Source organism: Lepus europaeus, chromosome 16 (genome assembly GCF_033115175.1).
Source record: "Lepus europaeus isolate LE1 chromosome 16, mLepTim1.pri, whole genome shotgun sequence".
Taxonomy (NCBI): Eukaryota; Metazoa; Chordata; class Mammalia; order Lagomorpha; family Leporidae; genus Lepus; species Lepus europaeus.
Window position 1 is genome coordinate 60,820,486 of NC_084842.1, and position 15,249 is coordinate 60,835,734.

The following is a 15,249-nucleotide window of genomic DNA, read 5'->3' on the forward strand; positions in this document are numbered from 1 at the left end:
GGCTCAGATAGTTCTAGGCTCCTGGCTTCAGTCTGGTCAATCCCAACCATTGTGGTTATGTGGGGAATAAATCAAGGGATGGAAGATTCTCTCTCTCTGTCTTTCTCCTTCTCTCTGTAACTCTCCCTTTCAAAAAAAATAAATCTTTTTTTAAAAGAAGACAAAAAATTCAACAATGTGCTTGACAACTCTGTTGTAGCTTTTACTTCCTTATAATACTGATCACCAAGGTCCTTCAGAGGTAAGATTATAAGACTTTTCAGCGATTTCCTGTTCATGCACGCGTTATTGGGTAAGCCCATATATGTATGCACATTGAACATGACAACTCTTTAAATACCTTATTCACATCTCATTCTTTAACTTTTCATTTTAAATTGTCTATTGTTTCTCTTATTATTCATGGCTTAAGGCAGCTGTAAAGTTAAAATATTTTCCTATATATGTAGTTTTTTGATAAATGTTCTCCAGGCAAAATAATTTTTGCAATGGACAAGCTCCTTGTACAGTCAAGTACAGATAGCCTTGCAAGTGGTGATTTCATGGAACCATGATACTTGATAAATAATGGCAGTTATTTTGAACAAGAACTACAGCTCCATGATACTCTGTTTTTTTAACTTCCAGAATGCATGGGAAGTTCAGGCTGTTTTATTCAAGGCTATTGGGGGAGAGAGGAATAGAGCAAGTTAGAACTCCACAAAGATTACTGTTTTTACAGAGATTCACCTGTGTTGCTTGAATAATACAAGCTTTTAGTTAATTACATTAATGGTAGGAAGAGTTGATTTCTTGCCAATTTTCTCATTACCTTTGCAGATGAGACAATTTTTGGAGGTCGAAAATCAGTCATTTTCATGAATATCATGAGAATGGCTTTATTTGTTCTTTTCCAATTTAAATAAATAATAAGCTTTCTATTTCTTTTTTCTGTTTATTTTATTTCCATGTTACTGTTTACTATCTGCCCTAGTTTGTATTTAATTGGTTGCTTGTTTATTGTTTGTGGCAGACTTCATACTCCCCTTCTCATTTCATTTTCCCTTTCCATCTTTTTTTTTTTTTTACATTGCACCAAATTTTAAGACAAAGGACGTTGGACATTAAAAAGAGGCCCACCCCAGTATTTATAATCCAGTGCAATTACTCTTCTTGTGTGTACTCTGCTAGCATTATTACAAAAACATTATTAAAAAAGGGTCCTAGTTTCCCTTTCCATCTTAATACACTTTTAGCTTGGCTAGTGAATGACCAACTAATGACTGTATTTCCCTTACTCCTTTTTAGCTTGTAAGCTTATATTTCTGGCTCTTGACAATGGGGTAATGTGTGTGATGTCACTGCAACTTTATCAAAAGACTGTTACTTGCCATGGAATTGTTTTCTTGTCTCTCTTAGGGGTATAAATAGTGTTAACATAGCTCCAACCATTTAGGTAAGGACCGTCATGCAGATAGATACACCACATGAAAGCACAATAGAGCATGATCATCATGTGGGGAAGCTGCTCTTCTTTTTTCAGCATAATTATTGACAGTCAATTTTTAAACCAATATCATGATTAATTATGCACCATTTTTTTTTCCTAGAAGGTTATTTCCAGTTTGTTTATGGACAATGGTGGCAAAAGCAACCAGCCAAAAAGTACTTTGACAGATCCATTTTAAGAAACTGCTGAAAAATTGGAAGTAATTTTTCCTGTGTGAACTCACTATTATGTTCCAATGCAGAGGATAAATGAGATAAAAAAATGCTTCATAAGTACCAAGGATACTTGATAATATTCCATGTGAATTAAATAAAAATTCCAAATTAAAAATTTGAATTCTAGAAAGGCATACTCAAGAGGCTTACATACAGACACTGGACTCTAAAATAAAGAAAACAAACTCCCACAATTGAATTAGGTGAACAAAGAAGAACAAAGAAGAAATAGTTGAATCAATGGTAGGCTGATATATTTAATTATCTGGCATTTTCCTTCTGGTTCTATGTGACTGGACAAAAATTTGGTGGTGGTTAGTTCTCCTGCATTACATCATGGCAGGAAATACTAGATTCCACCATTATTTGCTTGGTCTCAAGGCATCACCTGAAGATTTGGATTTGTATGATTTTTAACTCGTCTTTTGGTTGATGATGTCAAAATATCTCCCTCACCTCACTCCTTACATATATTCTCTCTGTAAGGAAGAGAGACTTGTTTCTATATTCCTTCCTTCAAAATTGGGGGCTTACTTTCCATTGCTTCTTATGGACTGTCCTCCCTTTGTACTTCCTGCAAACTAATATCCTGGAGGTGCCCAGGACCCAGCTTTCACCATGCACCATACTGACAAGGGCGATATTCACAGGTATAGGGAATCAACATGAATAGGGGGATGCACCTCATCTCTGGGTGACCACATAAATCAGAATGTCCCCAGTCTAATTGTGAGACTCTGATCATATGTATGACACTTCCATGTATAAGCTACTTTCTGTGCTTTATGATCTTGATTTGGAAAATGTGAAGAATGTATTATTTCAACTTAAATCTAAGTTTCTGTAAGCCCCAAACACAGACCTTAAAGAAAGTTGAAACTCCCTACTTTCCACTTCTGTGAGTTCAAGGTCATTTCTCTCTGATGTAATACTGCTGAAAGGAGCTGTCAGGAGGGTAGTGCTTTCAAGTGGTCACCAGGCTTGGTATCTCTGAGTGGTAAGGGGAAGGGCAGGCACATGTTCATGAAAGCCTGTAAAGTTAATGACAATGATCCTGGTTCTTTTTGTTGTTGTTGTTGTTGTTATTTGACTTATTTTGTTGTATGCCACATATATGCTTTTTAAGGCTTTTTCTTAATATTTTATAAAAATAATTTGAAGAAAAGAAAGAAGCTAATTAAAGGAGTTATTGGCAAAGACATGGGGGTTCATCATTTTTCTGCCAACTCTGGGAACTAGAAATAAGGGTGAAGGTAGACGACACTAATACTTATAGAGTACCTGTTTGGTGCCAGACATTGTGAAAGTGAGTTTACGGCCGGCACTGCGGCTCAATAGGCTAATCCTCCACCTGCGGCACCGGCACACTGGGTTCTAGTCCCGGTCAGGGCGCCAGATTCTGTCCCAGTTGCCCCTCTTCCAGTCCAGCTCTCTGCTGTGGCCTGGGAGTGCAGTGGAGGATGGCCCAAGTGCTTGGGCCCTGCGCCCGTATGGGAGACCAGGCGAAGCACCTGGCTCCTGGCTTCAGATCAGCGTGGTGTTCCGGCCGCAGCGGCCATTGGAGGGGGAACCAATGGTAAAGGAAGACCTTTCTCTCTCACTGTCCACTCTGCCTGTCAAAAAAAAAAAAAGTGAGTTTACAAATATTACTTTGTTTGCCTGTCAAAATGATACTTTAAAAATAGGTGTTATGAACTTTTTTAAGTCGAGAAAACTTAAGCTTAGAGAGATGGAAAGATTTTTCAAAGCCCATAAAGCACTGGCAAATTTATAATCAATAAAACTGGGATATGTCTTCATATATTTTCTGACAGCAAAGCCCATGCAAGTGATTTAGTTGTATGCAGTACTATTTTCCAATGAATACCTGTTGATAACATATTCCTGACTTTCACCATTTCTGAATTCTCTCTGATTATCAACCACTCTACTGATTTCCACATAATGAATGTGCCATATTGTTTTTCTTTAATGTGCTTTTTAAAAATAATTATTTATTTTGAAAGTCGGAGTTACGAAGAGAAAGAGGGATCTTCAATCCACTTGTTCTCTTCCCAGATGACCACAATGGCCATTGCTGGGCTAGGCTGAGGCCAGGAGCCAGATCCCCCATGTAAATTCAGAGGCCCAAGTATCTGGGCCATCTTCTGTTGCTTTTCCCAGGCAGGGAGCTGAAACAGAAGAGGAGCAGCAGGGACACAAACCAGCTCCCATATGGAATTCTGGTGTTACAGACAATAGCTTTATCCTCTATGCTATAATGGCAGCCCCTGTTTAATTTTTCCAGCCCCTGTTTAAATTTTTTAAAGACTTTTTGAATTTTATTTGAAAATTAATTCATAGTTGACAATTGACAACTGGTATAAGATTCTACAAAGAGAAGATTATACTATGATTAAAATTGTGATTAATACCTCTCCAGGTACTATTGTTGAAGGCTCTGAGTCTGAAACCTATTTTCTACTTATTTAAAGGAGGATATTAACAGGAGTGTGTGGCATGTGTTATAGGCATGTGGCACCAGACTGAGTCATGAACAGACGGGTTGAAGAAAAATTGAAAATAGAATTACAGTCTCACCAGGTGACTCCACAGTACTTAGTGCTGGGTTTGTGCATAAGGTAAAACCTAAAATATTTCATATTCTTTGAGTCTAGCACTCTGGGAAACAAAAATAAGACCAACGTGTATTCAATCTTTGCTCCATTTCCAAGTTAATGAAATTCTCTCATCTAACATATTTTGTCTTTGGATAATAAGAAAGTTGCCTTATAAGTTGCTGTGAATATTGAATGGGGTAATGCATGAAAAGCCCTTAAAATTCATGTTGTAAATTTTCATGAAAAATGAGTCATTAATGTTATGTTCTCTGTACTCTATCATGTTCTTGCTACAGCTACTTGAATTTGGATCTGCTGTTAAATATTGTCCCTCTACCCCAATCTCTCTCAGAACTACTTTACTGAAATGCTTGTTCAAGTCAGAAACTACTTGCCACATAACCAATCAAAAAAGAAAGGTCTGTGAGGCGGTATAACTCTTCTGTCTACTGGCCTTGTTAACTGTCTCAGAGACTGATGACAGCTTGAGATCAGAACTCAATCCCAACGAATTTATTGAGCGCTGGGACTGACATGTGAGTAATGCATTTTTATTTTTGCTCTATACAGATTATTGGGGCTGAGAGAACAAGTGGGAACTGGAGTTCCACTAAAGCTATACATGCTAAATAAACTTCAGTATCTGGTGTAGAACCAAATTAGTCATAATCGATACTTTTTTCTGATTTGGACAAAAGTGCCTCAGTGGTGGGGTAACAGCTCCCCCTGGCCTCTGGACTGTGTTATTTAGTTATTTATATGTGGCTTTGATGTTAAGATAAAGCAATCATTTTAAATAACTCTTTAAAAGTTTAATTTATTTGAAAGACAGAGCGACGGAGCAAGCAAGGAAAGACAGAGACAGGGATCTTCCAACTGCTGGTTCACTCCCCAGATGCTTGAAACAGTTAGGCATGAGCCAGGCCAAAACCAGGAGTCTAGAACTCCATTAGAGTCTCCCAAGTGAGTGGCAGCGTCCCAGGGACTTGAGCTTTTAACTATTACCTTCTGGGAGTGCACTGGCAGAAACCTGGATCAGAAGAAGAGTAGGGAATCAAACTCAAGCTGTGCTAAATGTTCACCCCAGAAACTAAAGAACCTTTTCTGCATGTATGTTCAATGGGCCAGACGCTGTGCTAGAAGCTGGGCCTATATGATGACGTAAGGGCTGGCCCAAGAACTCTGACCCAGTCTTTCTAATGCAGGGTCTCCTTCTCTCCTGTGTATACAGATGTTCACATCAGCTCTGATTATATTTACAAGCAGTATAAACCTTTTACTTTAAATTCCTGATGGAATTCTGAAGGTGGAACAAAAGGATTGATATGGACTGGACAAATAATAGCAGGAAGAAGGACAGAGAAAGAAATGCAGATTTAGCTGTGGCGTAGAGGGGTTACTTTGCAAAACTGCAAGAGGTATCTTCTCTGTTTTGCAGACTTTAAAATAAAGACACCGCTGTGTCATGGCAGTGGTTTTAGGCATTTATTCTTCTAGATGAAAGAAGATAATCTATGAGGCCAGGTCTCTTTCCAGATTCCATGTTCTTTCTTAGTCTCCTCCATACTCTCCAGCACTTATGTTTTGATGTTTGCAGAGAGCCATTCTAACTGGGGTGAGGTGAAATGTTATTGTGGTTTTTTATTTGCATTTCTCTGATGGCTAGTGATCCTGAGCATTTTTTCATGTGTCTGCTGGCCATTTGTATTTCAGCCTTTGAAAATTGCCTGTTCATGTCCTTTTCCAATTTCTTAACTGGGTTATTTGTTTTGCAGTATTTGAGTTTCTTGAGCTCTTTTTAGATCCTGGATATTAATCCTCTATCAGTTTCATAATTTATAAATGTTTTCTCTCATTCTATTGCTTGCCACTTCACTTTGTTGAGTGTTTCCTTTGCTGCTGAAGCTTCTTAGCTTGATATACTCATATTTATCTATTTTTTCTTTTTATTGCCTGTGCTTCTGCAGTGTTTTTCCCAGAAGTCTTTGCCTATGCCAAGGTCTTGCAGAGTTTCACCAATATTTTCCTGTAGTAATTTGATGATATCAGGCTGTAGATTTGGATCCTTGATCCATTTTCAATTGATTTTTGGTATAAGATGTGATGAAGGTAGGGGGCTTGTTTTATGTTTGCATGTGTAGATCCCATTTTCTCAATACCATTTGCTGGAGAGACTGTCCTTTCTCCAGGAATTGATTTCAGTTCGTTGTCAAAGGTTGGCTGGTTTATATGCATGGATTTATTTCTAGGATTTCTATTCTGTTACATTGGTCTACATATCTATTTTTGTGCCAGTACCAAGCTGTTTCGATTATAACTGCCCTGTAGTGTGTCCTGAAGTCTGGTATTGTGATGCCTCCAGCTTTTTTATTGTTATTGTTTAAGATTGCTTTAACTAGTTGGGGTCTCTTGTATTTCCATATGAATTTTAGCATCTTTTTTTCTAGATCTGTGGAGAATGTCAGTGGTATTTTGATTGGGATCACATTGAATCTGTAAATTGCTTTCAGTAACATAGACATTTTGATGATAATTATTATTCCAATCCATGAATATGAAAGATATTTTCCCTTTTTTGTGTCTTCTATTCCTTCCTTCCTTCCTTCCTTTCTTTCATATTTTGTAATTTTCATTGTAGATATAATTTCTTTTTTTAAAAAATATTTATTTATTTATTTATTTGACAGAATTACAGTGAGAGACAGCAGAGAGAAAGGTCTTCCTTCCATTGGTTCACTCCCCAAATGGCCATGACGGAGACGGACGGAGCTGCGCCGATCTGAAGCCAAGAACTAGGTGCCTCTCCCTGGTCTCCCACGTGGGTGCAGGGGCCCAAGCACTTGGGCCATCCTCCACTGCACTCCCGGGCCACAGCAGCGAGCTGGCCTGGAAGAGGGGCAACCGGGACAGAATCCGGCGCCCCAACTGGGACTAGAATCTGGTGTGCCGGCGCCGCAGGTGGAGGATTAGCCTATTGAGCTGCGGCGCCGGACTCTTTTTTTTTAAAGATTTATTTACTTGGCCGGCGCCGTGACTCACTTGGCTAATCCTCTGCCTGCAGTGCTGGCACCCTGGGTTCTAGTCCTGGTCAGGGCGCTGGATTCTGTCTGGTTGCCCCTCTTCCAGTACAGCTCTCTGCTGTGGTCCGGAAGTTCAGTGGAGGATGGCCCAAGTCTTTGGGCCCTGCACCCGCATGGGAGACCAGGAGAAGCACCTGGCTCCTGCCTTCGGATCAGTGTGGTGCGCCGGCCACAACACACCGGCTGCAGCGGCCATTGGAGGGTGAACCAACGGTAAAGGAAGACCTTTCTCTCTGTCTCTCTCTCTCACTATCTAACTCTGCCTGTCAAAAAAAAAGAGATTTATTTATTTATTTATTTGAAAGTCAGAGTTACCCAGAGAGAAGAGGAGAGGCAGAGAGAGAGAAAGGTCTTCCATTCTATGGTTCACTCCCCAGTTGGCTGCAACAGGCAGAGCTGCACCGATCCGAAGCCAGGAGCCAGGAGCTTCTTTCAGATCTCCCACATGGGTGCAGGGACCCAAGCACTTGGGCCATCCTCCACTGCACTCCCGCGCCACAGCAGACAGCTGGATCGGAAGTGGAGCAGCCAGATCTCAAACCAGGGCCCACATGGGATGTCAGCGCTTCAGGCCAATGCGTTGACACGCTGCGCCACAGTGCCGGCCCCGCTGTGTTTCTTTTCTAGTGCACAGGCTTCTCAGCTTGAGGTGGTGCCTTTTGTCTATTTTGGTTTTGGTTGCCTGTGCTTCGGGATCTTTTACAAGAAATCTTTGCCTATGATAATGTCTTGCAGAGTTTCCCCAATGTTCTCCTCTAGTAATTTGATGGTATCGGATCATAGAATCAGATGCTCGGTCCATTTTGAGTTGCTTTGTATAAGGTATAAGATAGGGTATTTGTTTCATATTTCTGCACATGGAGATCCAGTTTTCCCAGCACTATTTGTTGAAGAGAATGTCCTTTCTCCAGGGATTGCTTTTAGTTCCTTTATCAAAGATTATTTGGTTATGGATGTGTTTATTAATTTTTGGGGTTCCTATTCTGTTTCATTTGTCTACATATATTTTTGGCCCAGTACCAGGCTGGTTTGATTATAACTGCCCTGTAACATGTTTTGAAATCTGATATTGCAGTGCCTCTAGCTTCATTTTTGTTGCATAAGATTGCTTCAGCTTGTTGGGATCTTTTGTGTTTCCATACACAAGTTTAGCACCTTTTTTTCTAGATTTGTGAAGAATGTCATTGAGATTTTGATTGGGATTGCATTGAATCTATAAATTGCCTTTAGTGGTATGGACATTTTGAAAATATTAATTCTTCCAATCCATGAACATCAAAGATTTTTCCATGTTTGGGTTTTTTCCTATTTTTTCTTTAATATTTTGTAATTTTAATCATAGAGATCCTTTACCTCCTTGGTTAAATGTATTCCATGGTATTTGATTTTTTTTCTATAGATATTGTAAATGGGATTGATCTTAAAAGTTCTTTCTAAGCCATGGCATTGTCTTTGTATACAAAGGCTATTAATTTTTGTGTGTTAATTTAATATCCTGGAGTCTATGTATAGGATAATGCCATCTATAAATAGGGGTAGCTTGACTTCCTCCTTTCCAATTTGTGTCATTTTGATGTCTTTTTCTTGCTTAATGACTCTGGCTAAAACTTACAGAACTATATTGAATAGCAATGGTGAGAGTGGGCATCCTGTCTGGTTCTGGGACTTCGTGGAAATGCTTCCAAATTTTCCTCCATTCAGTAAGATGCTGCCTGTGGGTTTTTCATAAATTGCCTTGATTGTGTTGAAGAATGTGCTTTCTATCCTCAATATGCTTAAGGTTTTCATCATGAAAAGATGTTGTATTTTATCAAAAACTTTCTTTGCATTGCCTATCTATTGTGTAGTCATATGGTTTTTATACTTCAGTTTGTTAATATGATGTATCACAATTATTGATTTGTGAATGTTGAACCATTCCTGTGTAATAGGGGTAAATTCTACTTGGTTTGGTTTCTGATACGTTGTGGGATTTGATTAGCTAATATTTAGTGAGGATTTTTGCATCTGTGTTCACCAGTCATATTGGTCTGTAGTTCTCTGTTCTTTGTTGATAATTTTTGTTTGTTGATATTATATCCTGCAACTTTAGAAAACTATTCTGAATTCCAATAGTCTCTTAGTGGAATCTTTTGGTTCCCCTATAAAAGACCCCTATCATCTGCAATCAGGTATAATTTGGCTTTCTCCTTTCCAATTTGTATCACTTTGGTTTCCCTTTCTTGCCTGATGGCTCTCGCTAAAACATCCAGAACTATAATATGCATTTTCCATGACCTTTAAAAAGACACTTCATAAATCTCCAACTGTCTGGACTGATCATTCTTCCCACTGGTCACGTGTCTAAAGCAGCTATCTGTATTATCCATGAAGGCTGGTTTGAACTGAAGGATCTAAGGGGACTTTACTTTCAATAGGAGCCCAGGATGAAGTCCCAGAACAAACTCAAGAGGTTTGTTTCCTGAGACCACTTCTCCTGGGCATTACTAAGATGGTTATCTCCATTTCTCAGAGGGTAGGCCAGATGGGAGGATGAGATTGTAGAGGAGAGGGAAGAAGCAGCAGCTGCAGGAGGAGGAGAGGAGAAGGAGGGAGGAGGAGGAACAGAAGAGGAAGAGGAGACAAGAAGGAGAAGGAGGAGTAGGAGGAGAGGAGGAAAAGGAAGGAAAAGGAGAAGGAGAAGGAAGAGACAGAGTGAGCACTACTCATGGGGGCGTGGAAACTCTAGTATGTTAAAAGTAAAGGAAATGATAGGGGAGGAATTTTGGATGAGTCTTTATTAAATGAGTTCATTTTAAGAGTTTTGACTTTGTATTCTAAAAGAGGATTTGAAGCTCTGGCTGATTATCTGTCTTTAAATAATTTACTTAAGTTTTGTAGGTTCCACTTTCCTCATCTTTAAATTGAAGGTGGAAGAAAACTGTCTTGCAAGTTTGCATTTTGGACCGAAAAAGACAACACATAGACAGAATCTAGTGCCTGGCCCTGGTGAGGCCCTTTCATTGTAATCCAGGCCACATTTGAGACTATCGAAAGTTGCTAATCACAGACATTTTATTTGATAACTCTAAACTCCAAGGAATGATTCTATGTCTAAAAATGTTAGATTATATCAGACTCTTGTAAATTAAGTAGAAAGCCTTAAGTGGAATTCTTGTTGACCATCTTTAGAAATAAAATGAAGGCAATAGCATGATGGAGAGAGCTATGCTATAAATATTGCCCATATATTTATTTTTATATCCATCTGCCCCTTCATTTTTCAGTCTCAGTCTGTCCAGACTGGCTTGGTAATCCTGGTCTCTGCTCTGCATTTGAAGTGGAAATGGGGTGAGTGAGGGAAGCAGAAAGAAAGGGGAGAAAGGGAAGGGAGAAATGAAAAGTGGGGGGAAGTAAATTAGAGTGCAGTGATGGATGACAAGGGGGAGGAGGATAGGAATTGTAGACTCAGATACCACGTGGAGAAGGTGAATGTGTCCCAGTTCTAGTTCCTGGTGCCTTCTCTCCCATACACAGGGGAGATGTTGTATGCTAATATGCCCAATCAAGCATCTGTTAATGTCTTAACATTTCTCTGTAGCCTCCATGCATTCTGGTACAGTCTTTGCCTCAGGCATGCAAATTTGCATTTTCCCTTGACACTCTTTTCATAGGGCACTTCTACAAGTAGCTTTCTAAATTTGCCTTAAATGTAAGGAATGTAACGCTTGCAAGGTATTTTGGGAGACTTAAGAAGATCAGGGCTGGAGTTAAGCTTAATTATTATATTATACACTTTCTTCTTTTTTTTTCCTCAAATGTAATTTCTAAGGAAACAGTTAAGCTGCTTGTAATTTGAGAAATTAAAAATTATAAAACAAATAACTATCATCCAGAGACCATTTTTTACTAGCAGAAAGATGGATGAAATGGTTGTTTCTAAGTTAATTGAAAACATCCATGACCGCTGGAAGGCCTGTGCTGTAACTCTAGGATGTGTCAGTGTATGTGATTTCTGAAAGCTCTACTTCAAAAGGGAATAAGTAGGGCTGCCTCTCTTGGAGCTGAAGTCCAAGTCTTGATGAGATTGACATCTTTACAGATTTTGCTTTACTTTCTTTTATTCACTAATTACAGGTCTATATTTTCGAAGGACCTGATTACAGAGTTCATAGTATGGGAGTAACAACAATTCAGGAAATCCTTAGGGCTTTATTCTCACATCCTTAGCAAAATGAGATACAACAGCCTTTTCTGTGGGCTGATAATGAGACCAGCTGCTTCAGGTGTGGAGCAGGCCGATGGGGTATTTCAGGTATTTCGGTGGCAGGTCCCTTTCCTCAGTTGTATATCAGGAGACTTGCTAACTCTGTAGACTGATGAAAGCATGGGGTGAAGGCTGACATCTCAGTTGAAATGATTACAATTTAGCCCACGTTCTTTGTGAACCTCCTTCATCTGGTTCCTTAACCCATGTTTTCCAACTCCCCTTACATTCAATCTGCTTTCTTCTTTCCCTATTACTGTGACTGATGAAAAAAGCAGAGCTGCCAGGTATTGCTTTTCACGAGGTACAGCTTAACTCCTCCCAGCAAGGACTTGAGGTTAGAGAGAAACTCTGGGGTTGATTTCCAGTTTTTTCTTTCACCATTTCCTACTTTCGTGGTTTTAGGCACTCTAACAGGATAAATGCCGACTTCTTCATTTGTAAAATGAGAATATTGCAATAATGCTTACCCAATAGTATTATTGTAGTGTATTAAAGTATCTGATAAAATTTCAAAATGGGATTCAGAATCTGCTCCTGTGGAACTGCTGAGCTGGCGACTCATCAGTGTGAGGCTGCGTTTGCTTCAGGTGAAGGGAAGGAAGTTTCAGAGATGCCAGCTAAGCAGGTAGAGATTAAGATGCCTTGGATGTGGGAGGGAGTGGGTTGTGATTTGCTGCCATCCTGTACTTTACTTTGGTATTAGGTCTGTGTACTGAAAGGTTGGAACCAGAAATCCACAAAAAGTGCTCCTCGGAGGCTCCGGTTGAGGGGGGCAGCCTTCATGTTCCCCTCAGCTTGAAGCAACTTTCTACTCCAGACCTCCCTTTCCTCAGAATATTTAATTTACAGAGTCTGTAATTGCAAATTAGCCTTCAGCTTCGTTCAGATGTAAATCATTTTAAAACCCTGTAGCCTGTTTTACAAGGCAGACTATCTCAAGCCCCTGGGAACCATCCCTCTGAAGTGCAATCATCAGGGAACTAGCACTCCCCTTCCTAGTCTCTAAGAGAGGGTAGAAACCCACATTGTGAAGAGCCCTGGCAGCTCTGCCAAGAGTTGGATCACTGGAAATGGACCTGCCCTGGAGTCGAAGGATGCCCAGGTCAGAGCCACAGATCTTATTGGCTCTAAGCTGAAAAGCCCTTCACTCAGCCCAACTTCCAAAGTGACCACTGCAGCTGAGGGGATGGTCAAGTAGGGTCAGCAACATTGCAGGCAGAACTGTCAATTTCTTGTTAGAGATGCCCCCTGCCTTTACCTGGCCAGCTCTCCTCCCAGGCCAGCCAAGTAATGAAAGTCAACAGAGTGCCTTCCCCTAGGAGGTTCACACCTCCCTTAGGATATACCCCATGTGAAGAGATAGATAGGTCTGGGCCTCTTAACTTAACAAGGCCTAAAGCCCAACAGATTATTATCAAGCCCCTTCTATCAGGTTCTATTTGCCTCTCAATCAGAAAAATTACTTGTAGCTTAGACAGCACCTTTCTTAGCTCCTCTAATAATGACTCTGTCCTTTGTTCTAGGCCCTGTCTAGTGCACTTGGGCCTCATTCCTTTGTAATCATAACCTCTACTCTACCTCCAATGGCTCTACTCCCAACCTGTGTGTACTGATGGTCCTCTTCCCCACTTAATGCTGTATAATTGTTCAAACCTGGTAAATGCCACTCTTAGGATCCTTGATTACTATCCTCACTCTGTCTTTTATGACCTTGTCTAAATATGATCAGAGTCGGCAAACTTGGAAGGCTTCCATAGCCTTGGCAACTCATGACGACAGCCTAGGGTGGTTACTGGCGCCATAAACTAGAGTGTCAATTTGTTGGGTCAACAACAGGAGCCACTGTGCAGTTGCTCCTCATGTGGGATCTCTGTCCTTAATGTGCTGTACATTGTGATTTAATGCTATAACTAGTACTCAAACAGTATGTTTCACTTTGTGTTTCTATGTGGGTGCAAACTGTTGAAATCTTTATACTAAATTGATCTTCTGTATATAAAGAGAATTGAAAATGAATCTTGATGCAACAGGAAGGGGAGAGGGAGCGGGAGAGGGGAGGGTTGCGGGTGGGAGGGAAGTTATGGGAGGGGGAAGCCATTGTAATCCATAAGCTGTACACTGGAAATTTATATTCATTAAATAAAAGTTAAAAAAAAAAAACCCACATTAGAGGAGCACTGTGCGCCAAGGTCTAAGACTACCTCCTGTCATGAAGATGAGTGAAAGTTTACTTTCCTTAGAATAAAGCCAATTAGCAAACACAGATGGCCTCTGTTTTCCCTTTATTCCAGCTCTTCAGGAGCTCTCCTTGCTTTGTTTCAGTGGAGTTCACTTAAGATTTAGCACTGGTCTCTTCCCTAGTACAATGTCCTTGAAGAGAAGTTTCCTTGCCTTCTTAAGTTGGTTCTGTACAATTTTTGCATTGACAGTACCTTATGTTGTGGCAGTGGGAGGCACACTCCCGTGGCTTAAAGGTAGTGGATGCTGAACATATGGAGAAGTGGCCTGATGGACACAAATGTAAGTGCTTCAAAAGGCTCATGGAAGAATGTGGGTGGAAGGGAGGGGAAGTCCCACTATATTCCTAAATTTGTAAATATGAAACACAGCAGACTCATAGAATGGCAGATGTATTAAACAGCACTCTGGCCTCAGAATCAGCCCTTAAGGCATTCAAGTCTGGCTAAAAAGCCCATGAGAATATTTTAGGCATGGAAAGCCAGGACACTGTGGCAAAAAAAAAAAAAAAAAAACAAAACAAAAAAAACACAAAAAAACAAAACAAAAAACCAAAACCTAAATGAAAGATCTCTGTGAGTGAGATCCCAGCGGAAAGAATGGGCCATCAAAGAAGGAGGTACCTTTCTCTGAAGGGAGGAGAAAACTTCCACTTTGACTATGACCTTGTCTAAATAAGATCGGAGTTGGCAAATTCAAAAGGCTTCCATAGCCTTGGCAACTCATGACAAGAGCCTCTGGTGATTACTGATGCCATAAACAAGAGTGCGTACTTACTCCCCATGTAGGATCTCTGTACTTAATGTGTTGTACTATGTGAATTAATGATATAACTAGTACTCAAACAGTACTTTACACTTTGTGTTTCTGTGTGGGTGCATACTGTTGAAATCTTTACTTAGTATATACTAAATTGATCTTCTGTATATAAAGATAATTGAAAGTGAATCTTGATGTGAATGGGATGGGAGAGGGAGTGAGAGATGGGATGGTTGCGGGTAGGAGGGAGGTTATGGGGCGGGGGGGGAAGCCACTGTAATCCAAAAGCTGTACTTTGGAAATTTATATTTATTAAATAAAAGTTAAAAATATGTAACTTGTATAACTTAAATAAAAGTAAAAATATGATCACAAAAGTGATCAAATGCAAACGTTTAAATGACATTAAACAATAGAGCCTCATCTTTTAAAATTAGAAATGAAAACTAGAAATTTTGAAGGCATTAGCATAAAAAGTCACTTACTCAATAAATCAAATGATAGAGACAAAACTTAAAATGATGGATATGCCAGAAAATATTCAAAAACCAAAAATCTGGGGAGGGGTCTGGGCGCAGTGGTTAAGATGAGTGCTACTGAGTACTTGGTTTGAGTCCAG

General features: G+C 39.9%; 1 non-coding gene across 1 annotated transcript; it reads right to left on the bottom strand.

Moving 5' to 3' along the window:
- Positions 1 to 1,064: 1,064 nt before the first annotated feature.
- Positions 1,065 to 1,245, bottom strand: LOC133775518 (small nucleolar RNA SNORA81). Its single transcript, XR_009868261.1, has one exon. It is a non-coding gene; the product is annotated as a small nucleolar RNA SNORA81 (small nucleolar RNA).
- Between the last annotated feature and the right edge of the window lie 14,004 nt (positions 1,246 to 15,249).